This window comes from Panthera pardus, unplaced genomic scaffold (genome assembly GCF_024362965.1).
Source record: "Panthera pardus isolate Hobbes unplaced genomic scaffold, ASM2436296v1 HiC_scaffold_16, whole genome shotgun sequence".
Classification (NCBI taxonomy): Eukaryota; Metazoa; Chordata; class Mammalia; order Carnivora; family Felidae; genus Panthera; species Panthera pardus.
In genome coordinates, this window is record NW_026526721.1 from 90,799,330 (window position 1) to 90,825,808 (window position 26,479).

At 34.0% G+C, this 26,479-nt stretch overlaps 1 protein-coding gene across 2 annotated transcripts in view; it reads right to left on the minus strand.

The window, feature by feature from the left end:
* The window catches only part of NAALADL2 (N-acetylated alpha-linked acidic dipeptidase like 2), a 1,333,736-nt gene that overhangs the window by 1,001,996 nt on the left and 305,261 nt on the right, over nt 1-26,479 (minus strand). For both annotated transcript variants that reach the window (XM_019463211.2, XM_019463212.2), the window contains exon 3: nt 15,304-15,412. The gene's annotated coding sequence lies outside the window, so the exon portion shown is untranslated. The remainder of the gene's footprint in view (nt 1-15,303; nt 15,413-26,479) is intronic.

Sequence of the window (26,479 nt, forward strand, 5' to 3'; positions counted from 1 at the left end):
GTTGATCATAAAAAACAACAAAAACAACAACAACAAAATACTATTGCCTTCAAAGACTTTAGTGTTTATGAAAAAAAACATATGTACAGAGGCAATAATTCAGTGAAAAAATGCTAAAATAGAAATGCACTGGAGTTAGTATAGGGAGACAGAGATGAGAGGGTCTTTCTTGAAGCCTGAGGTGTCAGGAAACAAAAGGAACTGTCAGGAATCTTGAAAAATAGGAGATTGAAGTTTTCCATGTAAGTAGGATTGAGAAGGGGGCTCTAACATGGTCACAGGCAGGGAGACATGAGAGGTCTGGGCATGTCTGAGTACAAATAGCACACTGTGGCTGTGAGATCAGGAATCAGAGCAAATCGGACATTGCAGTACCAGCTTTATTTCAAAATTCACCTACTCCTCTGCCCTCATACGCCAGTTTCTCCTTCATTGCAAAGAAGTGCTCTATCTTTTCATGACAGAATACAGTGCCAGCTGCATGTATTTGAACATAAAGGAATAGGATTAATTTAATAGTTTCATCTTAATTCTGCTCTGAGGTTTCTCAATTTAACTAAATAACTTTAATGCTCTTAGGCACCATGCTTTTGACAAACTTTCTTAAAAAGTCAATGTAAAAACAGTGATTTTGCTAAAGAGTATACATAGTAAAAATCATTATTCCAGTAGATGGAGCAGAGGTGACATCAGAATAGCTGAACATTGCCTGGCCCGGAATATATAGAAGTCCAGACACAGCAGAGCCACGAAATGGAAAAAGCACATTTGAGAGCAAAGACTGAACATTACTGAATATGGCTTGGCTAATCACCTAATTTGGACTTAGAAAATTTCATACCCTATTCAAACTGAAGAGGAAAACAACCTTAGGCAAATACCAAAATGAATCCTTAAAGAAACATTTATATTTTAGAACAAAAAAGCTGTAACTCTGATTTGTTTAAAAGTCTCACTGTGGTGCTTTCCAATCATTCTACATAACAGACAAGGCTAAAATTCTTAGGAGGGCCTCTAAATGCATGGCTAATGTGCTTTTCCCCTCCCAGACAATTTGTGAATTGTGTGATTGCCTGATATAGAATTATTAAGAAATAGATCAATAAACACAGCAGGCTGCAAGCTTAAAACCTCTGCCTACATAAAGAAACAATGAACAAAGTTACTCCTTAGAAACTGCAACAGCAGAGAGCTGGACATGCAGATTTATACTCTGCATAGCAGGTGGTATCATAGATATTAGCAGGTGGAATCATAGACATCAAAAGAACTGTGGAGAAGCAAACATTTTGATTACAAATTATAGCTATTGTATATTAGGTAAATGTCTTAAATCTGATGAAATTCCTTAAAGATTCTTGAAGTCAAGGATGAACTATTCAATTTCTGGTTTTAAATTTGTTTTATGTTTTTATTTATTTTTGAGACAGAGAGAGACAGAGCATGAGCAGGAGAGGAGCACAGAGAGAGGGAGACACAGAATCTGAAGCAGGCTCCAGGCTCTGAGCTGTCAGCACAGAGCCCGATGCAAGGCTCGAACTCACAGAATGTGAGATCATGACCTGAGCTGAAGTCGGACGCTTCACCGACTGAGCCACCCAGCCGCCCCTCAATTTGTGATTTTATAAAGTAATTACTGTAGGGAAATAATTTCCAGTAGTCATTGGGAATAGGAAATATTTCCATTTTCTCTTAAGAATCTACTATGTGCCTTACCCTCTTAAATTCTTCAGCAATTTACAGAACTGGAATATTCAGAGGCAGACATTCCGCATGTTTAGGACACAAGCAAAACAGAAGCAGCTCCAAGTCTTTTATTAAAGAACATATTTGGTATTTCACAAAAATGTATCAACATTATCACTGGGAGAAAAACAACTTTGTTGGATCTTAATTTGACCAGATTTCTAACCTAAGGTAAGAGCTCATTAACTATATACTAAAACAAAATAATAATTCAATGGTTCAAGGTATGAAATAATTTAAACCTCAACTCTCAAGTTATATAAATTAGGAAAATACTTTTGCCCTTATATATTGTTTCCTTATTTCAGATGAAGATGATAAAACCTCTCACAAAAAACGGTAGTGAGGACTAAGTGATATAAACTGATATGAAGCATAAAAAGCATCCTCAGCTGCCATTATTAATGAGAGAATCCTATCTCCTGAGCGAGACAAGAATGGAAAAAAAAAGATTAAAAACCACAGTTATAAGTGTTAATCCCAAAGCAAGTTCTTTTAATGATATTCACATTCTAAGCCAACCTACTTGGAAGCACATCTTAATGTTAAGCAAATCAAAATTTCTAATCCTAAAAAAACAAAACAAAACAAAACAAAACAAAAACTGTGTAATTTTGCTAATGTATCCTCATTTCATACTTTGGCAATCTTCATTCACATAGGAATCATGCATATTAAAGGATTTACTTAAGCATATCAAGTAATAATTTCTGAATTAGAAACAAAATATTTTCATTACACTTTATAAACTCACAAGTTTACTATATGTCTGTATGTTATCTTGATATGCATTTAAAAACATATGTATCACACAAAAAATAATTTTGCAAATATTTCCTATCTCCCATTATAATCACTACCATCTTAAAAACCATTATCTTTTTTACTACTTTGAAAAAGACATAATGATTAGCAGAGGCTTCCATAAGTTAAATGAAATGTCACTGTTTTAGTCAACTCAGGCTGCCATAACAAAATACTATAGACTAGGTGGGTTCAACAACAAGAATAGATTCCTCATAGTTCTGGAGACTGGAAATGTAAGATCAAGGTACCAACAAGGTCTGTGTCCAGTTAGGGCTCTCGCCTTGGGCTGCAGACACCACATTCTTGTTGTGTCCTCACATGGACTTCCCTTTGTACCTGGTACATGGGTGGAAAAGAAGCAAGCTCTCTGGTGTCTCTTCTTATAAGGGCAGTAACACATCATGAAAGTCCCACCATCATGGTCTCATCTAAATCTAATTATCTTCCAAAGGCCCTATCTCTAAATACCATCATATTGGAAACTAAGGCTTCAACTTATGAATTTTGTGATACACAATTCAGTCCATAGCAGTCACTTTTTTTTGGAACACAGTATGACAATAGCTAGAAGAGCAGATGTATAAACAACTTTAAGCCTCCTCTGTCTCTCTCTGTCTTTCTCCGTCTCTCTCTGTCCCTCTCTCTCTCTGCCTTTCTCTCTCTCTCTCTCTCTCTCTCTCTCTCTCTCACACACACACACACACACACACACACCTTTCAATCCTGTCATCCATTCCTTCTTTGTGTCCCTAATGCGAGAGGTTATGTAACTATTCAGTTCCTCAGAGTACTCCTACTTATTATAGAAAGTGTGATTTTAGGAAGCAATATTTGCCTTTCCCCCATAAATAAAAAAATTGAAACTATCAATATAACATTTGAAAATGAATTTTAAGATCATAAAAGAGAAGGAAATTCAAAACTCAACATGGTCATTTAACCCTCCTCACTAATTTTAGAATAAACTACTAAAAGGAAAATGGGACCAATAAGAAAGTAAATTTGTTAGCAAATTATTAGAGATGCATACATATACAAAACACAAATATACACATAAATGTTAATTATACATCACAAATCTTACATGCATGGAAGAAGTTACTATCAGAATATATACTGTTAAATCTGTAAAGAGGCTTTCAGTAATCTGGCTAAGTTTAAACTTTGATTAATATCCCATTCAAATGTTTTGCTCCAGGAAAACATGTCATACTGTTTTATGCCTCTCTATATAACTACATTTGGGGGGACAGGGCATAGACTATGCAACTGCCACTCCTCCTGCAAAATGTAATTCTAAAAGTTAAATACATTGCTCAGAGAAGAATTATTATTCTTGAGTATTTTATCCATAAAAAAAGAACAATTAAAATACATCAAGAATCTATTACAAGAATTAGATAAGGAATGGGAAATTACAATGAAGCAAAACAGAACAAATTAATAAAGAAAAAAACAGATAAGAAAACTGAAAATATAATTATTAAATTCAATAGCTGATTATTTGAAAGAACAAAATTACTAATGAGCCTATTTCTATAAAAACAGAGTAGAAATCCACAAAAATGAAAAGTGATAAAAGAAAAAAAAACATAGTCAAAATAAATTTCAAAGAATAGAGTATGTGGCTAAACGTAACAGAAATAAATCTGAAATTCCTAATAAAATGGAAAATTTTCTAGGAAAATCTGACTTTCTAAAACTGACTTCAGAAGAGATGGAAAAATCTAAAGACTGACCTACATAGAAGAAATAGAGCAATTTGTAAAGAGATAAATGTAAAAACATCAGTCCCAGAGGATTTCATGGGGAAATCCTTTTTGTTTTTTAAGATCACACAATTTTAATGCCTCTAAATTTCTTAGATAGTGTAAGTTAAAGAGGAAATCCCCCTGGCCCAACAATGATTGCATACACACATATGCCCTTAAATCAATATAATTTATGAATATCAAAGCAAAATCTTGACACTAGCAAATATAATCCAAGTATACACAAAAAGAATCATACATCATGACTATGTGAGATTTACTCCAAAAATCTAAGAATTTTCAATATTAGGAAATCTTTTAATTAAATTGTGTAATAATATTAATAGAGCCCAGAAACATATTTTATCATCTTTGTTAATGCTGAAAAACCACTTGTCAAAATTCAATAACTATTTTTAAAATTTTTTCTATGTTTATTTGAGATGGAGAGAGACAGAGCATGAGCAGAGGAGGGGCAGAGAGAGAGGGAAACACAGAATCTGAAGCAGGCTCCAGGCTCTGAGCTGTCAGCACAGAGTCCCACACGGGGCTTGAACTCATGAACCGCGAGATCATGACCTGAGTAGAAGTGAGATGTTTAACTGACTGAGCCACCCAAGTGCCCCTCAGTAACCAATTTTGATTAAAACTCTTAATAAAATAGGGGCACCAGGGCAGCTCAGTCAGTTAAGTGTCCGACTTCGGCTCAGGTCATGATCTCGTGGCCCATGAGTTTGAGCCCCAGGTCAGGCTCTGTGTTGACAGACCAGAGCCTGCTTCAGAGTCTGTGTCTCCCTCTGTCTGCCCACTCCCCGCCCCCACTCATGCTCTCTTTCTGTCTCTCAAAAATGAATGAACGTTAAAAAAAATTTAACTCAATAAAATAGATTTAAATAGCAATTTCCTTTACATGATAAAATAAATCCAGCTTAGTCCAAAACCCACTATCATGCTTAATAGAGCCACACCAGAAGCATTACCAACAAAATCAGAAAGAAGACAAAAGCCCCATCACCAATATTACTTAACATTGTACTGAAAATACTAACCGAAAAATTAAGAAAAAGAAGTTATAAATGTATTTTTTGGAAAGGAAGAGGTAAAACTGTTACTAACTACAGATATCTAAAAATATAATTGTATGCATAGAATACCCAAGACAGTCAAATGACTTTTGTCACATACAGCTGACAAATCAAACACACTGTGGGGATAAAAGGTATTGAAAGAATTGAATTCGCAAAAAGACTGTAACTAGATAAGACACATAAACTATCTCCAAGCTTCCAACGTTCTGTTGGGACGAAACAGGCATAAAACACTACTCAACCACCAATAAGTGGATACTTTCCAATTCTTTCTTTATATAAAAGGAAGGAGATAGAAATGGAAGATCCCTCTAGAGGGTAAGGCCAAAATCTATGGGACACAGACACTAGGGAGCCATACCTAAAGAGCAAAACCAGGACCTAATTCAAGATATTTTTTTTATCCTCTGGGTAGTGAGCTGGCAATATTTACCTAGAGGAATTTCAGAATTGCTAAGAACCTCTGACTGTATACTATATGGTACCCATTCTTCTTATTTTCAAATCACAGTAATTATTGCCAAGTAAAACAAAAAACAACACAACTCAACACAGAACAAAACCAGTATCTTTATTTGCATGTAATTCATAAAGATGAATGTGAAACCAAAACAATGATAACTACTTTAGACTGGATGGAAACTAGAAAGATGGGGAACAAGGTGGAAAGGAGGACTTTTCTGTATACATCTTCTCCTATCTAAAATTTTTGGAACCATGAGAAGGAATTCCACATTCAAAAAATAAAATGGGGGCACCTGGGTGGCTCAGTCATCTGACTGATAGTTATGCATCTGACTTGGTAGTGGCTCAAGTCCTGATTTTGTGGTCATGAGATTGAGTCCCATGTCCAGCTACATGTTGAGCGTGGATCCTCCTTGGGATTCTTTCTCTACCTCTGTGTCTCTACTCCTCTCCTGCTCATGCTCTATCTCTCTGAAAATAAATAAACTCAAAAAAGAAAAAAGAAATTAAAATATGTCGTAGGGCATACTGAAATACTGGAAAAAGCATTAAGAGAAAGAGATATGTTTCCTATGTTTGTGGTTTGATCAGTTTAGTGTAATATACCAAGACAGAAAATATATTGTAAGCACATATATGGGAAAGGAAACTATGTTTTCAGTATGTTGAGTACCCTTTATATCTTCAAGCCATCCACTGGTTTTAGGATGGCCACTGATTCAGGTTTGCCTGGCACTACTCAGGTTTGAGCACTGAAATTCCCATGTCCTAGGAAAACCCTCTTCAGAATGAAAAATATCCCGGATTTTAGGAATGGGAACAGAAGGTTAGAGGAAACACAGAAAATCCATATGGCAGCTCAAAAAATGGAAGCAAAAAGTAACACTCTATTTAGTTTTAAATGGATATGACATAGATGATCCACTTTGAGTAGTTACTGTTTTTCCCTCAACTACTGGTTGGCAACTGTGATTTGCAGTTCATAAAATGAAACATGTATTGTTGCAGCACTGAGTGATGTGACTTATATGTGCAACCTAAATGCATTGTAATCATGAGCATTAACAATCATCTTTCACTTGCTTGTGGATTAATTGTGTGCTTTGCATTGAGGTAAATGCTAGTTTAATTTTAACATTGTGAATACTTTGACCAGGTTTTCTAAGAGTTCAGATAATGAAATAAGAATGATTACAATACAAATGTCAGTATAACCCAGACAACTGTATTATTTTAATGACAGAAAGAAAGACACATGCAATTGTATTAGGGAGGTACTTAACCAAGATAGAGCATTCCTATACAATAGGCACAAAGGAAATTGGGTTTAGGCATGATGGAAAAGGGGATGCAAAAGGACACAGGGAGTCTAAATTTCACAAGTCCTAGATGAAACAGGAAAGTATTTATAGATCAGTCATATGTTTTGTTTTGTTTTTTTCATCTCCCCAAACCACATCATGTTCAGTCAAAATAGCCACTGTATTAGTCTGCAGACACACCACAAGAATAAATGCACATCCTACCATCCACTTGATTATTTTATAAAAGTAAATAAAGTTACACTTCCTGATTCAGAGATTACAACCATGTAGACAAACATAAGGATAATTTTGATAATAGATGTGTTGGCCTATCATAGTATAAACCTGATTTAATCAGACCTTATTAACAAACACACTTTTCTCAGTATATCCAATGATACACTGAATCAGAACAACAAAATGTTACTTCTAGTTCTTAGGTGCTTTGTTTTGAAAAATGGAGTTTCAAATCTTCTAGGTTTTTATGAAGATATTATGAAGCTACAGAAAACATAAAACAAGGAATGCTGGTATCTTACCCAAATAAGAACTAGACATTACCCATTATATTAACGTGCTATTACCCTCCAACAAATAACACAGACCCAAAGGCATAAAACAACACAAAAGTATTATGTTACATTTCTGGAGGTCAGGATTTTGAAATGAGTATTACTGGGTTAATCAAGGCATTAGGATGAAAAATCAAAGCACTAGCATACCTGAGTTCTTCTGTGGAGATTCTAGGGGAGAATCTATTTTCTTGACTTTTCCTCCTTCCAGAGGCCACCTCCATTCCTTGCCCGGTGCCCTTTCAAATCTTCAGAACAACCGATGTCTCATTAAGTCTCATAGACCTCATCATTCTGACAAGGACTCTTCTCCCTCCCTCTTCCACATTAAAAGACCTTTGTGATTATACTGGGGCCACCTGGATAATCATGGCTATTCTTCCTATCTTCAAGTCAGGTAATTAGCAACCTTAATTCCATCTGCTATCTTAATCCCCATCCTGTCATATAACATAAATTCACAAATTCTAGAAATTATGACCTGAATATCTTGTGGGACCATTATTCTACCACACTCCTCTATCTACATATTTGGCAGACTACATGAATGTGAATTTTGACAAATCCCAATCAGCTTATGAAAATGCAAAGATATTACCTGCTAAGTGCCCTCCACACCTTATATGCAACACTGTGCAAAGAGTGGTGTTTTGCCCAACTGTGAAATTGAGGATTTCATAATGAAAGCTTCTGATCATTTTTCAGTTATGTCAAAGTGCAGAAGTACTTAATGAGACTTTGGACTCTATAGAAATAACAACATATTCTCCTTAGACATAAGCCTACAAGACAGCTATCATTATTTCTGGCTATACAAAAGGTATTAAAATCTTGGACTGTCATAAATTCGTTTTTAAAGTGTAAGACAAGGATAATGTTCTTCTCTAATTTGGAAATACACTGATGATAAGAAGAAAAGGATCAAAATAAAATACATTTATGGGTGGTTTCTCTAAATCTGATGCACTCTGGTCAAAAGGAATCTAGAAAAAAATGAGCTGACTGCACCTGAGTTGTTCATGTTTAGGTTGAAACAAAAACTCATAAACTACTATAGACAACAACAAAATCAGCAGAAAACAGTACCAAGAAGACTATTTCTTTTCTAAAAGCGTAATTTATTTGAAATCCAATTTTGATTTTATGTGTTCATATTATCTACGTACTTTGAAACAATTTTCCCTGAGAAACACAGGTTTAACTTATGGTATCATACAAGGTGCTCTGAAGTTTTCAAAAATGATGAATATTTTTGACAGGGTTAACCTATATGGTAAATGTATACAAGCAAAAGTCCTGGTTGACATAGCTTGTCTGCCAAAACAGCCCTGTAGACACAGGCCTGCAGGTAAATACCTGCTGTTTCAAATAAGTAACATCCTAAGTAATCTTTTTCTTTTCTTTCTTTTGTTTTCTTTTTTTGAGAGGATATTTAGCTTGTTGTTATCACATTGAGCTGATACAAGGAATTAATGTAATGAGGCCTTGATGAGGGCAGAGCTTCAAATTAAAGTAAATGTTACACGTAACTATATTCAATTTTAGTGTTACTTAACAGAAGGATGACCTAAAGGATGAAGGCAGTTCAGAGGAGTTTCACTGGAAAGGGAAACAAAGAATAAAAATATTCTATTGCATCATGAGACAGAAAGAAATGTACTGTTACTTTGCATTAAATATAGGTAACACCTGTTTACTTAGTTCTTTTAAATTTAAATTCTCCATTTATAGTTTCAAATTTATCTTAAATAGCCAACAAAAACCCAAAAAAATAGTTCAAATAAATTGTTGTATTAGAGGACAGAACGAGATAAAAATATTGGTATATTTCATACATATTATTTGTTAAATTAGTCTTGTTAATTACTAATTGCCACTTTTAACTATTCTACCTCTGTTCTGCTTAAATAGCAATTTCATAACAGAGAAGTAAATAAGAAATAACATATAACTTCAAATAAATACATATTTTCCATATTTTAATGTTAAAGTAATAACACACATGCATATAATTCTTACATGTTATTTTATAATGGTTGTTTTGGATTAGTTTGGTATGACTGTGTTTCAGGTTGACTCTCTAAAATCTTGATCACCCTGGTATTTGACCTGAAGCCAAAAATATTGACCTGGGCTAGAAGTATTTAGGAGTTAAAAAAAAACAGAGCAAAAAAAAAAAAAAAAAAAAAACAAGAACCACAAAAAACAAAACAAAAACAATAATCCTACTTTTGTGCTACTTTTTACATTCCCACATTACCTTAGCACACTACAACGTAATTATTTGTATCCTTGATAAACTATGAATATCCTGAGGGAAAATACAAAGGCATTATTAACTCTGTTCCTCTAGTATCCCAAATAGTGCCTGACATATAACATAGGCTCAACAGAAATATTTCTATGAAATTGTCCTTGAAAAATTTTAGCGAGTACTTTTCTAAATATTAACCTGTTACATATTTTATATGTAAATATTTTATATATAAGTAAGAGAATGTGTTTTGCAGGTTACAAACAACCTTTTATTTAAAAGGTGAACATTCGGCTTGAAAACAGAAAATCAATGTTAGAATTATTTTACTTGGAAACATAAATATAAAAAGATGTTTCAAGGACAAGAAAGTACTTCATATATACACAAGTATGAAATTCATACCAAGTAAGTTAACAAGAGGCCATATGTCAAGTTTGCAAGGAAATGTTACGGATTTCTTTCGGTTATTTAAGAAACTGGAGCCACTTGTATAAAGATAATTTTCAGCATCAAGTACTAAATGAATTGCCACCAACCTGATTAATATAGTTAAACATGGATATCTTTGAAATTTACATCAAAAACTATATGCAAAAAGCTTCAAAAGATTTATAAAATTAGGCAAAAAAAATCTAACAATTGATTCATCTACACAAAAATAAAAAGTTGATGAGTTGGGGGTCTTCTCCCTTAAAATATCACTTAGCTCTTAATGGCTGATGTCTTATTCCCTACATAAATATTGTTAATTTTTTTTATTTCTTTAGAAAGGAAACTATTTCAAGTTAGTCTACTGAGAGAAATAAAACATCCATAAAGAAAATATAAGTAATATAATTTCAGCTTAAGGGTAAAGTCTAATACACAAAATTATTTCTACCAGAAACAGTACAATAATTTAAATATTAATAATACTTAAAATGTTTTCTTAGGAATTATACATTAGTTAAGTATAGGATGTAGCTCAAACAAAAATATTTTAATGCTTTTATTAAAATGTACTTTGAAAGAAAGAGACTACCAATCTTTTCTTAACAAGGCTAATCTGAGATTAACCAGAAAACCATTCTTTAGATGAAATTACATTGTGGGTGTAAGAGTTCTTAAGGACAGCTCATGACAAGAACCTCTAGGTACTTGCCATCCGTGTTTTTCCTTATCTCTCTCTTGTATAGGACTTAGAGTATCAGTAAGATCCTATTATATATCTACTGGGTTAGAAATGCCCAGCTCCTGAGTGTTATAAGGCTATTTATAGGTTTTATTTTTGCATTGATATGCTGCTGTTAGATCATTTAACTGTCCTCTTTTTTTTCTTTTTGTATTATTATTATTATTATTATTATTATTATTATTGTACCGTAAGAAAAGTCTGCCTCTTTAGAAAAGTAAAATAGAGATTAAATTCTGGAACAAATCACATTTATTAAGCAGTTTAGTGAGAACCTTCTCAAGAAAAATCAAGAGTGTGATAATTGCATGTACTTTGGTTTATAGACACCCAGGTAGGGGGGGCAAACTTCAAGGAGCATAAAATGCCTTTAACAGGCTGCAGCATCCAGCCACTCATGAATGCATGATTTCTAATTACTTTTGCAGTTTGTCACTCTTTAACACAATCAAATCTAATTGACCAGAAAATTTTGGTTAGATTGTACTAAGCTATGGCTAAATTTTTACTGTTATTATTCTGGTTTCTTTGTGAACATCTGAACTTTACTGCATCATTAAACCTTAAATTAGATTTTGATAATAAGAATGTTTTACAAAATTTTTCAAACAACTGCAATATTCACACAGGAGCTACTGTACTCTTAAATCCACTGTCATGTCTTTAAAAAAATACTTTAGATCCATTTTTTTGCGGGTTATTAAAAACAACGGCACTTTAATTTTAAGTAAACACTCCATTTGAAAGCCTTGCACACAACAAATGCCAAATGCTAAAGGTGAACTTATGTTAAGTGCATATCAGAGCATCTTTTGTCACATGAAAGGAATTAAAATCTGAGGGTTCTCAGCTTCAGAATTACTGATAAGGTATACATACAACAAGAGTAGCAATTAACTACCTCAATCTAGATTCTGCATTACTTTGTGTTTATGTTGGGAATCAATGATCTAAGCAATAGATCAGACATTCTTGTCATTAATTCTCTAAGCCTAGAAAGATAATAAAGGAATAAGTGAGTTTATGGTCTAAACATCTATTTTGTCCATATACTCAATGCATAACTAAAACACTGAAGATAAACATTCATGAATTTATTCATAAACATATATGACTGTATTCATTGAAGAGAATAAAGAAAATACTTAATCACACTGGTGAATTTTAAATGCCTCTATAATAAACAAGATTAATAGGATGTGAGATAGCATCATTAGAAAGCCTCCCTATTTAGCTTTCCTTAAACTATATCTGCTAATATTTCCAGTTGTATGTTTATTCTTATTTTCTACAATATGTGTAGAGTTCAGAGAACACTGTGAATGTTTTGGGGGAAAAAAAAGACCTTGTATTTTTTGTTAATGTCAGATGTAGGTCAGTCAAGGAACAGATCTAACCAGTTCTAATCAGTTTGGGTATTGACATCTAAGTACTTCAGGTTTGACTTGGCTATCAAAGAAATGAACAGTGAATATTTAAAGTCATCACAACATGGCTGGACTATAACATCTAATGCAAAAAATTTTAAAACATTATTTCAGGATATGTATCTTAGAAAGTAATAGTGTGTACCAACGCTTCGAAAAATTATCTGAGGTATGCTTATACCTCACACAATGCACCCATTCTCAAAACTAATCATACCTGAAGTAACCTGAATGGGACTATAAATGCATATGATCCTGAATAAAAAGCTATATAAATAATATAGAAAGAAGCAGCTATTAGAAGGGCCCAACAAGGGCATAAAAATTCTAGTTTCTTCTAATTCTCCCTTTGTCACTGAGATAACACATGTGGCTCCCTACAGTCATGGGTTCAATTTTCTTATAGACATAAATTCTGATTTAAATTAAGCCAAAGAGAATAGATAAGACCCCCAGAGTATATTGACTTGGCCCACTTCCCATCTTCCACTAGGCTCGCTGCCTAATTGCCATTAGCATCTGATGAAATGTACAGTAAAGGTGGTAAAAAGAAATAAATAAATGCCATTGCTATAAAAAGGAAAATGCAAAAAGAGCAAAAACTGAGGGAGCTAGAATATTATATTAGAAAATATAATTAAACTATAACTTTAATTTTGTCATATAAAATAGCATTTTAAAATATTGAAACATGAATCAAAAGAAAATACAACTTCTAAACACTACTTAAAGAATCAAAAAACTAAAAAAAAAGAATCACAAAACTAGTCTCCAAAAGGTTCTATGACTCTCCTTTAGATATTCACATGATTTTTTTAATAAGTTATACCCATTAAGAGAGAAGTTGCTAACCAGTAACTCACAGGCTAGATTTTATTCTCAGATTATAGTACTAGATTCAAAATTCTCATTTCAGGTCAATTAATAACAATAATAATAATAAACCCTCAGAATAATAAACTGATGTTTCATTTAAGTATTTTATGGTCAAATCACTTTTGTTCCTAATTCTAATGTACAATTAAAGGGGAAATTCAAACTAAAAATTTTATTTTACTTGTTTATCTTCAATTACTTAAAAAGGAACACATACAGAGCTCAACAGATGCTAGGCAAACCATAACTGCTTTACATAGTAACAAAATTTTACAACCATGTATTGAAATGGAAATGACCTAGAATTGATTCAATCCAATGGCTAAATTTAATCCTCCTCTTGCTTCCCCCTCCCCCACACCACACAATTTACTTCTTTCTCCAGCTTTAAAGTGTTTGAATCTGAATGGCTTTATGAGACCACAGCCTCCTCCCAACAGTCTTGACATTCTCTACTGTCTCACACCCAGATACTTCATCCATTTGTATTACATGCTGGAACTCAAGGCACGTAAATTTGTCACTTTTCTCTGATTTATTCTGACCCCTTCAAATTCAGAACTAAGGGAATACTCAGAAGGTGAAATGATTTGTCCACGTTCCTAAAGTATGTTGGTAGACATGCTGGCTCTGCTCAGATTTCCTAGCTCTTGGTTCTGTGCTGCCTTTTGGGTCTTTGTATCATGGATGCCTTGTAAAGTTTCATGCGTAGTAAGCCTAAACCAGCATTTGAACATTAACTGCTGCTAGTGCCTTACAGAAAAACATATTTCAATCAAAACACTGGCATCATCCTTTCAAAGTCAGAATGTTTCAAGAACAATACACTCTCTTTAGACATATATTAAAATTCTAATGTCTAAGGACACCTAAGTGGCTCAGTATGTTAAGCATCCAACTCTTGATTTCAAGTCAGGTCATGGTGTCCTGACTTCCTGATTTGTGAGTTCAAGCCCCACATTGGCTCTGAACTGACAGTGTGGAGCCTGCTTCAGATGGTCTCCCTTTCTCTCTGCCCTTCCCCAACTCGCGCTCTCTCACTCTCAAAAAATAAATATTTTTTAAAAATAAAAAAAAACCCTCTAGTGCCTAAATTGAAGTTTATAGTCTATATGTGACTGTATACAGACAGACGTTCCAAAAAGTTAACCTGTACAAACTTGAAATAAATAAGCAATGCAAAGTCATGCTGAATCATGGCACAAACTGTATTGTTGTCATTTTTCAATAAAATCAGTGGGCCAACCTAAACTAAAAAAAAGAAAAATAAATAAAACTTTAAGAAGAGACTAATTTGACTACTTTTAATAAAATTTACAGTTGTATAAAAATGATTTGATACTACAAATGTAAGAAAATTATACCAATATCAACAGCCACAACAGAATTAAAATATTTAAAACAATTTTTTAATGTTTTTTTTTTTTTTGAGAGAGAGAGAGATAAATTGTAAATGAGGGAGGGGCAGAGAGGGAGACACAGAATCTGAAGCAGGTTTCACACCCTGAGCTGTCAGTAAGAGCCCGACACGGGTCTCAGACTCATGGAGTGCAAGATCATGACCTGAGCTGAAGTTGGACACTTAACATACTGAGCCACCCATAGATCGCTGGAATTAAAATACTTAGATAATGCTATCTAAAGAAATGTATTCAAGTCCATGAAATAAAAGATGAATAGGAATTGGAATGCATAAGAATTTGCCACAGAATAATGCTTTCATTCTTTCCCCCCAAATAAGCAGTTCTTGGCACATAATAGAGGTATGCCAAGTCACCTTATTAAAAGTTGACTCAAGAGTAAAAGTCTTACATTCTAATTAAAGTAATTAGGTCTTACTTCAATCGAATGATCCTAGTGCAAGCAGAGGGTCTTTGTAGGCTACAGGACTCTGACAAGCTGAACCCAGGGCTCTTCATCCAGGTGCCTAACAGTCAAAGCTCATTTCCTGTTCATAAATCAAAAAACAGAGGTGATCAGTTTAAATTGGGAGCTGTATTAGATAATTTATCAGTTGGCTCCTGAATTTCATTCTTTAGTTAATCCTTTTTAAAGTTACTTTATCAGCTCTTTTTACTGTAAGCAGCCTGAAATTATTCACTCTTTTTGCAAAAATGTATAAATACACATTTTTTTTTAAAGAACAACATTTCAAGGACAAATGTATATACAATCAGACAAATACTTTTCTCTCTTGCTCTCATTTTTATGTTTTATGTGCCTTAATTTAGCTAGCCTAACTGGCACACTTACCTCGTGCCATGTACTAAGAAACCTAATAAAAGATAAAGTGGAAAACAAATAACTGGACACCAGGTGATAATATCTGTTTGGGGAGAAAGGGTTAAACAAAGGAAAAAAAAGTGTAGTAGAAAGAGCATAGCTAAGACCAAAAGCCTGGCTCTTCCAGTAAATACCTGTGTAACTATGGGTAATTTCTGTAACTCTTTATTAATTTCTTCACTTTAAAATTAGGGTGAAAATAGTTAATTTGAAGATCTATTGCGAGGAGTAGAGACATTGTATGCAATGTGCCTAACACATTGCCTAACACATACTAGATGCTCAATAATGGATATAAAGCATTTCAGGAGATTGACAGACTTTCGTTATTATTTTAGATCCCCTAATACTAAAATTAGTTATCTACATTTCATATTTATGGGCTGTGATATTAATAAGGCCATAATTTTGGGGTGCCTGCGTAGCTCAGTCAGTTAAGCATGCAGGCTTTGGCTCTGGTCATGATTTCATAGTTCACAAATTCAAGCCCCCGTCAGGCTCTGTGCTGACAGCTCAGAGTCTGGAGCCTGCTTCAGATTCTGTGTCTCCCCCTCTCTGTCCCTTCCCCGCTCACGCTGTCTCTCTCTCTCTCTCTTTCAAAAATAAATTAAAAAGACATTAACAAAACAATGCCATAATTATAGAGCTACTTATTTTTACTTCTCCTATTTTTATATTTTGACCTTAGCTTTGCAATATCTGAAAACTGTACAGTGTTTTATCCTCCTTTTAAAATTCCCCACAAATAAATTATTCATTTTCTTCAATCAAAGTCAACTTGCAGTATTGCACAAGCTTGTGACTCCTTGTGTTTACTTTCTCTTTGCTTTCCTAATTTTTTCTCCCACATTTCAAAATCATATATTTCCCTTAAACTTTAAGTAATAGTAAATAATGTGTCATAAAGTACTCAACTACCAAAATACAGAGTGAAATAAAATTTCCGGATTTTTCTCTTAAATTTCTTCTGCTTTCAGGAAAAATTGATTCAGGTAGTTCCTGCAGATTTATCCAATTTTGAAGTCTCATCCAACCCTTCTTTTTCTTTTCTCACCAATTTCAAGCTTCTTGATAACAGTAACCTAACTTGGTCAATACAGCAATGAGAAGCTTTGTGGACCCGCTTATTTTCAAATAAAGTTCTTGGCTCAAGATTAGTGACATTATATCATCAGTATAGATTCATATCCACACACACACAAACACACATAGAGACAGGACATTTTAGAATATCTCATTTGTGGGGAATAACTGTGATGTGAAATGGGGAGGATTGAAGATAACCACTAAATTCTCAATTTTTATTCAAAAATACCTCAATATTCTATCCAAGCTTGGGCAAGAAATTGATTACTGTCTTAGTACAAATGTAGGTTTCTGCTCTCCCTCAACACTGAAAATGAAGGAGCCATTATAAAAATGATATTGGCATGCTCATGGAGACCTAAGTTGTCCAGCTACAAGTCACAGGCCTGAGAATTTACCCATCACCTTTCTCTTGGTATCTAACTAGCTAAAAATGGCATGCTTCATCTGTATCTCTGCATTTGATTAAAAATCAAACTGTGTAAAATAGTTTAGATGCTGAAAAGTCGTATTTCATCTTGTCTAAAATAATGCCTTTGATCAACCCTTGTTTTTTTAAACCGCAAATTCAGGATTTTATTTACTAAGTGAAATAAAATCTAGTTTCATGGTTTGAAATGCATTATTCAAGATGTGTTTTCTCAGGTTCTTAGGGAAACTTGCCTGAATTTTTTCCTTGTGGATCTTTCAAATATCATCTAAAGTCAGAACACTGAAATTAGAAGGAAGCTTAGAGATCATCTTATTCAAACACTCACACCAACACATACCATCAGCTCCACTAGATGTTTAATTTGATAATAGACTCCACTGAGACCCTATATCCAATGTTTTAGGAATAAAATCTCAGAAATAAAAAGCTCTACTTGTCAATGGAGATTTTTTCTTTATACAGACTATTAAATGGTATATACCTGTATCACAAAGACAAAATGGTTCCACTCCCTAGAATTTGTCCTGAGTTCTTATAATATCTTGATACAAACATAACATACTAATTTTGGATCTTCATAAGTATATAAAAACAAAACAAAAAACCAAAACCAAGCAAAACAACAACCCAATACAACTATTATACAACTTAGCAAATTTTCTGTGAGTTTATTACTAACAATCGTTCTTTTATAAGGTTACCATTTTACTAGCTTATGGAGGATGACTTTTCCTAAAGTTTTCTTCAAGCCACTCTACTGATCAAGAACTAACAAAAATTGCCTGTTGTCAACCATATAAATTTCATTTTCAGTTTAATGCCCTTTGAAAAGCCCACTATGAGCTAAGAATTTTAAAATATCTCATTCGTGATACCTGTATATGGCTTTGGAATTCTGTACTATCTTGATACACCTGAGATTCTTGAAGGCAAGGGCTATGCCTTGGTTAGCTATGCTCCAGAGACCTATCACTGTGCCAATATAGAGAGTATGCATAATAAACGCATAATGTTAGTTATGCATTTAATAACATTTAATAAATGCTAGTTAAATGGCATCTGTGGCTCTTAAGATTTTCAATCCTTTCCATATCACAAATCTCCTTGCTGCCCTTTGGAAGAATACAGTGTTCTCTCCATGCATTTTCTCTTGTTGGCCTTCCTTTCTAAGACATTTATTTTGCTCTCTTTTGCCTAGTTTCTACTCATTCTCCAAGATTCACTCATATCATGAAATCTCTTCCAGCCTAGGGATTTAAATTTTTGAAGACTATACTATAGTGATCTAATCTTTTGAAGAACAGTATGCTTCTTATATATATTCCCCCAAAGCTCTCAGCTCAAAGTTGGACACACAGTTGCTGGCTACTGTACAGGATACAGATAATTTGTGAGCCAGGAAAGGTACAAGTAACTCAAAGATGAATCAGATCAGGGATTGGCAAACTACAGTCCACAGGCCAAATTCAGCCCATTGTCTGTTCTTATAAATAAAATTTTACTGCACAGAAAACACATCCATTGTTTCTGTATTGTCTATGGCTGCCTTCCTACTATAACAGCAGAGTTGTTGCAACAGAGACTGTCTAACCCACAAGTCCACAACCCTATAATATTTACCATCTGCTCCAATTCAGAATAAGCTTGCCAATCAGTGCATTAGTTCTTTGGTTCTCCAGCATGGGCCCCAGAAGGGATCTGGCCCATTCACAGCCTTAAGCACTGTGGTTAGAAAACACTCTATAATCCAGTTCTTAAAGTGTGATCCCTGGACTGGAAGCATCAGCATCACCTGGGAACTTGTCAGAAATGCAAAATCTTGGGCCGCATACAGACTACAGATTTGAAACTCTGAAGATGGAGACAGTAATCCATGTTTTTAGCAGACTTCCAACTGATTCTAATCACACTCAACTTTGGGAACTACAAATCAGATAAAGAGAGAATCATTTATTACCACCTGGCCATAACGACTTGGCCTGGTTATAGCAGATCCAGTTTCTTCAACTACTAGTAGTGTGTACAGAGATTTTTAAGTAATTAAAGGATAGAAATTATGTTTCACCTGTCCTGAAACATGGCACCTTGGGTTTACTCTGAAAGAACACTATGGAGCAGGATTACTTTGATGTGGGAATTGCTTTAGCACTTTCAGTAAATGTTAATATAGCTACGAGCTATATATCCGAAGGAAAGACAATATACCAAGTGTCAAAGTGTAAAATCTATCCAATTTAGATTGAAATATCAAAGCAATATAGCAGATAAGATCCAGTTTTTATAGGACTGCCTGTCAAGACAAACCTTTACACAAGAATTCTCAGCAGGGACACAGGCAAGCAGACTGCAGCTCAGTATGGGACCCTGCTAATCAAGGATTCGTTCCAACATGTGTATCCCAGCTCTGAGTCTCAGATGTGACCAGACAGCACTTTCCATGATAGTGTGTGGGTAGAAATAAGGAAAAACCACCACCAAGCATTGTGGAAGGTAGCATTTCCCCCTGGAAAAACAATATATAATTATGTTATGTAATATATACAATTTTCACAAAATAATGTATGTTTAAACTTTACAATAAATCCTCCTTCTTGACTGTTTCCATCTGAAACACAGACTAGACTAGCAGCTATGGCTAGGATGTGAAAGGGTTATAATCCACAAAAAAATAATAGCAAGGTATTGATAAGAGACGAGCAAGATGAAGCTATTTCTTCTGGGAAGAAATGTGCCTCAATGTATTATATTTAATGCGGAAAGCCTGGTAGCTGTACCAAGAAACAAACAGTAAAATTATTTGACCTATGAAGAGTCTCTACATAAAGGTGGAAAGAAATATGTCAATCAATAAGACTAAACTACTGGGGCACCTGGGTGGCTCAGTTGGTTGAGAGACGGACTTCGGCTCAGGTCATGATCTTATGGTTTGTGAGTTCGAGCCCCACATCAGGCTCTGTGCTGACAGCTCAGAGCCTGGACCTGCTTTGGATTCTGTGTCTCCCTCTCTCTCTGCCCCTCCCTCACTCATGCTGTCTCTCTCTGTCTCAGAAATAAATAAACATTTAAAAAAAATTTTTTAAATAAAAAATAAGAATAAACGACTGACAGCTTCTAGAAAATTCACACTTCTTAGTCATAAAAAATCATTGTTTCTACATGATCATTATTTCTCTTTTGAAAAGTGGCATTAGACTTCATATGCCTAAAATCTACATAAACATTTATTTAATATCCATTTAAGAGTTTTTATTTGGACATGTATCTATGGAAAATAGGAAAAGCATTCAGATCTTCTGTGTATTAAAAAACTGGGTAATATGGACCTGGATTTCACACCTACGAATTTAGTAAATGGGCATTGTTTAGACTATCTATTAGAATTCTGATTCAGAGATTTGAAATTCACAAATTTAAATCAAAGATTAATATGCAGTTTGGTACATTTATGCATAACACAGCCCCAAATCAAAGAGAAAGCACATATAATCATCCTTCAATATAGGGACTAAAAGCCCATGTAAAGATAACTGATATGCTTCACTTGGAAATAATTCACAGTGGGGAGACATAATACCTATCTAGAAGGACAGCAAGTGAGTCACAAATAGTGTGAACCAAGGAGGCAGCAGAGGCTGAGTAGGTTACTGAAAGTAATTAGAAGTAATGCTCTAAAATTTTAAGGAATGGAAAATTAGGCTCAATGTTAGAAACCTTTCATACCAAGTCCATTAGCCTCTAGAATCAACCTCCAGCTGAAGCTTCCTCAATTGAGTCATTTAAAATTAGACAAGAGCCTGTCTTTGCCAAAATACCATAGAGAATTATTCATAGGGAATGATTAGTGGGATGTACTAAATGAACTTTTTTTTTTAACTCTTGTTTTACATATCTGTCATGAATTCACACACATTAAAAAACATAGTGACAAGATGAAAATGCTCTGGTGATCATTCTTACTACTATTACACCATATGAAATTCATATTGTTTGTATGTTTTTCAAAACAAGATAAAGATGATGGGATAAAAAAATAAAAGGTAAAAACTTCTCTTAAATAGTCTATTCAAAATATTAAATTCAAGGAAATGCTATGTTAAAAGATAGCATGTTTATTCATAAAATTTGCAGTTAAAACCATATTTAATTACTAGCAATGTCCTAGTATACTGCATAACAGTTGACAACCAACAAATACTAAATGAATGAATAAGTGAACACCTCTCCCCACCCCCACCAGAGATTGACTCTCCCAGGATTTACAGCCTTGAGATGCAGCCTTATTGTAGTTATTAATTACTGAGACCCAAGCCAGACTGCCTGGGCTCAAAGCCTGGCTTTGCAACTTACTAGCTGAGTATCCTTGAACAAATAACTTAGTCTTACTATGCCTCAGTTCCCTCATCTGAAAAGTGAAGAGAAATTACAACAGTAGTAACTTGTTCTTAGGGTTTTTGTAATTATTAATGAGTTAATAGCAGTAAAACACCAATCTGTTAGATAGTAATCACTCAGTAACCACAAGATATCATTATTATTAACTTCTGCTAGTTTGTATAGTGACCACTATAAATTTTAGGAAATTAGTCTAGAAAATTTCCAAAAGAATATTTGGAGTGACAAGCTGCAGATTCTTGGTACATGACATACGTACCAAAATGCTACTAGAAATCAGTCAGTTCCTATGGAAGAATAATTAAAGAAATAAGAGATTATTCCCACCCATGTTAAAAAAAAAAAAAAGACTGACCCTTCCCTCTCAGACCATGTGTCCATTCACAGACATTTAGCCTTAGGCTTTGTACTGTATATCAAGTCCTAGATCCCAGCCAGGCAGCCCAACAAGTTATTACTAAAAGGTAAGGTCGCTTTGGCTTTCTGGATTTCACACTTACAATGCTACCACCTCTGCCAGTTATTTATAAATATAAACTATCTGATGCATCAGGGATAACTGCTGCTTGGTCAATTAACTCAAAATGATATTAAGTTTCAGTTCCAACTAAACCATGAGCTCTATGACCTTGGGCAAGTTATTTAATCTTTAGGCTTATTTTCTTATCTGTAAAAGAGGAACATTATATTAATTATATCATCTCATATGGTTATATTAAGGATTAAGAAGGAAGCAATTAATGAAAAATGCTTTTGAGTTCTCTGAACAGAGACTATCTAGGTTCATATGCTAGCCCTAATATTTATCAACTATGTGTGCTGGGGCACCTTGCTTAGTCCCATTCTGCTTTATAAGTGCATAGAAAAAGACTACCTATTGCTATTTTTAATAGCTTTACTGAGATATAATTTATACAATATATCCATTGTGTTTAATTCAATGGTTTTTTTTAGTAAATTTATATAATAATGCAACCATCACTATAATCCAATTTTAGAAAACTTATTTATCTCCAAAAGCTTCCTTATGCCATTTATAGCCAATCCTCACTCCCAATCCTAGCCCCAGAAAACCACTGTTTGGTCATTTTTGGATATATAATGTTATAGTCATATAATATGTGATCTTTGTTTCTGGTTTCTTTTACTTATATTTTTGAGGTTCATCACATCATAGTTTGTATCACTACCACGTTCCTTTTTATTGACAAGTTATATTCCACTGTATGGATGTAACTGCTATATAAACAAACAAACAAACAAACCCTATAACAAGGAAAGATCTAAATATTATTTTCTTTCCAGACTGGTCTTTAAGATTGTGTTTGATTTGAGGACACTCTTTCATTGTTAAATAGGTAGGAACCTTTAGAACTTCATCTGTTGCCCTGTAATTAAGATTACAACTAGACTAGTGACAATAAACTGAACACATTTCCAGACTGTCAATATGTTTCATGACGTATATCTTTTTTTCCCATTTCTTCCAACTATCACCATCATTTCAAATCTGTGACTCACCATTCCCTTTAAAGGCCTGTCTCAAGTCATTATTCCTTTGATGTTTTCTACGGTTTCTTGGGATACTTTATATACCCAACAAATATCTTAATATGAATGTAAGTCAGTAGTATGCACAAGGGAGAATAGCAGGGACTCTAGGATGTGAAAAACCAACATGAGGGGATAACTGTCCATACTGAATGTGTAGAGAAAAAGAAAAGACCAATGGTGGGATTTTAAGGAACTTCAACTTTTAAAAGGTGGTAAGAACAGGATTCATGTAAAAGAAGTGGCAAGAGTATAATAGGGTTACAAGTGCAAAGGAATGAAGAGACTCAACAATGTGAAGAGGTTTAGGTAACACATAGTGAAGTAACATAAGCACTTGGAGCATGCTCATTGGCTCTGAGGAATGAGGATGCTTGAGTCCATTTAGGCTGGCAATGGAAATAAGTGAAGCTACTGGACATAAAGCAATGAAGAGTTGCAAAGACTGGTAAAGTTAGAAGTAGCAAGACTAGCAGACTGTTGCCACGTGGGATGATAAGTTCAAGGATGGGCATTCTTCTTTGTCAAAGAATCCCAAAATGAAGTTAGGGTAGGTCTCAATTTTTGAATGTCGCACATTTTTTAAAAAACACACTGTGTATAAAATCACACACTCTGAGCAAGTGGGATTTATCCCAAATATTCAAGGCTGCTTTCAACATTCAAAAATCAATTAATGCAATTCATTATATCAACAGTCTAGAGGGAAAAAAATATACATATATATGTATGTATGTATATGTATATATACATACATACATATATACATACATACATAATAGATGGAGAAAAAAATATTTGGTAAAATCCAACACCTATTCATAATAAACCTCTCAGCAAACTAGGAACAGGGAGGAACTTTTTCAACTTGATAAAAAAACATATAAAAATCCTGCAGATGACATCATACTTAATGATGAGAATCTAGATGTTTCCCCTCTATGATCAAGAACAAATGAAGTATGTCCCCTCTCCTAATCCTTTTCAACATCATATGGGAAGTCCTAGCTAATGCAATAAGACAGGAAAAGGAAATAATATATATACAGATGAAAAAGGAAGACACGAATCTGTCTTTGTTCATAGATGATATGGTTGCCTTATGGAGAAAAGGCGAAATAATCAACAAAAAATTCCTGGAACAATTAGCGCAAAGTTGATACACAAGAGAATATACAAAAGCCAATTGTTTTCCAACATAGTCACAATGAATAAGTGGAATTTGAAGCTAAAAAAATACCATTTACATTAGCACCCCAAAATGTACTTAAGTATAAATCAAAAACACACATACAAGATCCATATACATAAAACTATAATACTCTGATGAAAGAAATCAAAGAACTAAGTAGATATTCCATATTCACGGATAGGAAGACTTAATACTGTCCATGTGTCAGTCCTTTCCAACTTGATCTATAGATGCAGTGCAATCCCAATCAAAATCCTAGCAAATTATTTCGTGGATATTAACAAAATGATTCTAAAGTTCATAAAGAGAGACAAATGATCCCAAATAGCCAACATAATATTGAAGAAGACCAAAGTCAGAGGACTGATGCCACCCGACTTCAAGACTTAAAATAAAACCATAGTAATCAAGACAGCATGGTATTGGTGAAGAAATAGACAAATAGATCAATGAAACAAAATGGAGAGGTCACAACAGATCTATCTATCTATCTATCTATCACAAATAGATCCACACAAATATAGTTAACTGACCTTTGACAAAGAAAGAGGCAATTCAGTCAAGGAATGACAGTCTTTTCAGCAAATGGTATTGGAATAACTAGACAGTCATATGCAAAAAAAAAAAAAAAATCAATCTAGATACAGAAATTACAACCTTCATAAAAATTAGTTCAAAATGGATCATAGACCTAAATATAAAATGCAAAACTATAAACCTCCTAGAATATAACATAAAACAAAATCCAGATGACCTTGGATCTGGCAATGACTTTCTAGATACAACACTACGGGCATGATCCATGATAAGGAATTGATAAGTGGGACTTCATTAAAATTTAAAATATACTATGTGAAAGCCACTATCAAGAGAATTGGAAGATAGCCACAGACTGAGAGAAATATTTTCAAAAAAAACCTGTTATCCAAAATATAGAAAGAACCCTTGAAACTCAATAATAAGAAAATGGGTAGTCCAGTTAAAAAATGGACTTAGATATCCAGTTAAAAGATCTGGATATCTCACTAAAAAGATATACAAGTGGAAATAAGAATTATGAAAAGATGTGCATCAGACATCATTAGAGGTTCATCAGTTGTTATAAATGTACCACTCTGGGTATGATGTTGATAGTGGGGAGGCTGTACATCCATGAGGAAAAGATACATGGGAATCCTCTGTACTCTCTGCTCAATTTTGCTGTGAATCTAAAACTGCAGTACTGCACTATAAAAAATAAAGTCTATTAATTTAAAAAATAACTGAATTAAATTAAAGCAAACACACACACACAGTGTGAGCTAAGTAAAACATGTCACTATACTGGATTACAATTTGCTTAGAGGCTATGGCAACACATATGCTCTAAGACTTGGGATACAATTAGCAATATGTATAAAATCTATTGACTCAGAAATAAAGAGTAGAGAAAAAAGGTGATTACATTATCTTGTATTTCTGAGTCTAGAAGAAAATTCAAAGTACTAACAAGTCAGTGGGTCATAATTTCCAACCCCTTAATGAAAAACAATTTTTAGAAAGCTAAATTAGTCTTCCACCACTTTATGTACAACTGACTGGAAGATAATAAATATTCAAAAATTTCTATAGTCAAAATATGAGAAAAGGGGGAAATCCCTTTCCCACCCACCCAACCCATCATGCAAACATATTTAGATAAGAATTCAGTACAACTCTAGAATAAGCCCAAAGCAATATTCAAATAAAATTAACATAGAAGTTTCAGGAAAGTATGGCCTTTCCTTCATTTACTGATTTACCCCCAGAATCTGAAACAGTCCCTGGTGCAGGAAAAAAAAAAAAAAAAAAAACTAAATAAATATTTGGTTAACAAATAAATGAATTACGTATTCACTTTAGGAAAAAATCATTCCGCCTGCATTTGGATCAGAAAGGAGCCAGCATGAAAATGAGAGAAATTTGTTAGCAGCCTAGTGCAATTCTCCAGCCATGAAATAATGAAGGCGTGGATAAAAGCAATAGCACTGGAAATGAGCAGATGCAGCCAGGAAGAGTATAAACAACAGCACGCTTAAAGCATTGAGCATGAGCTACTG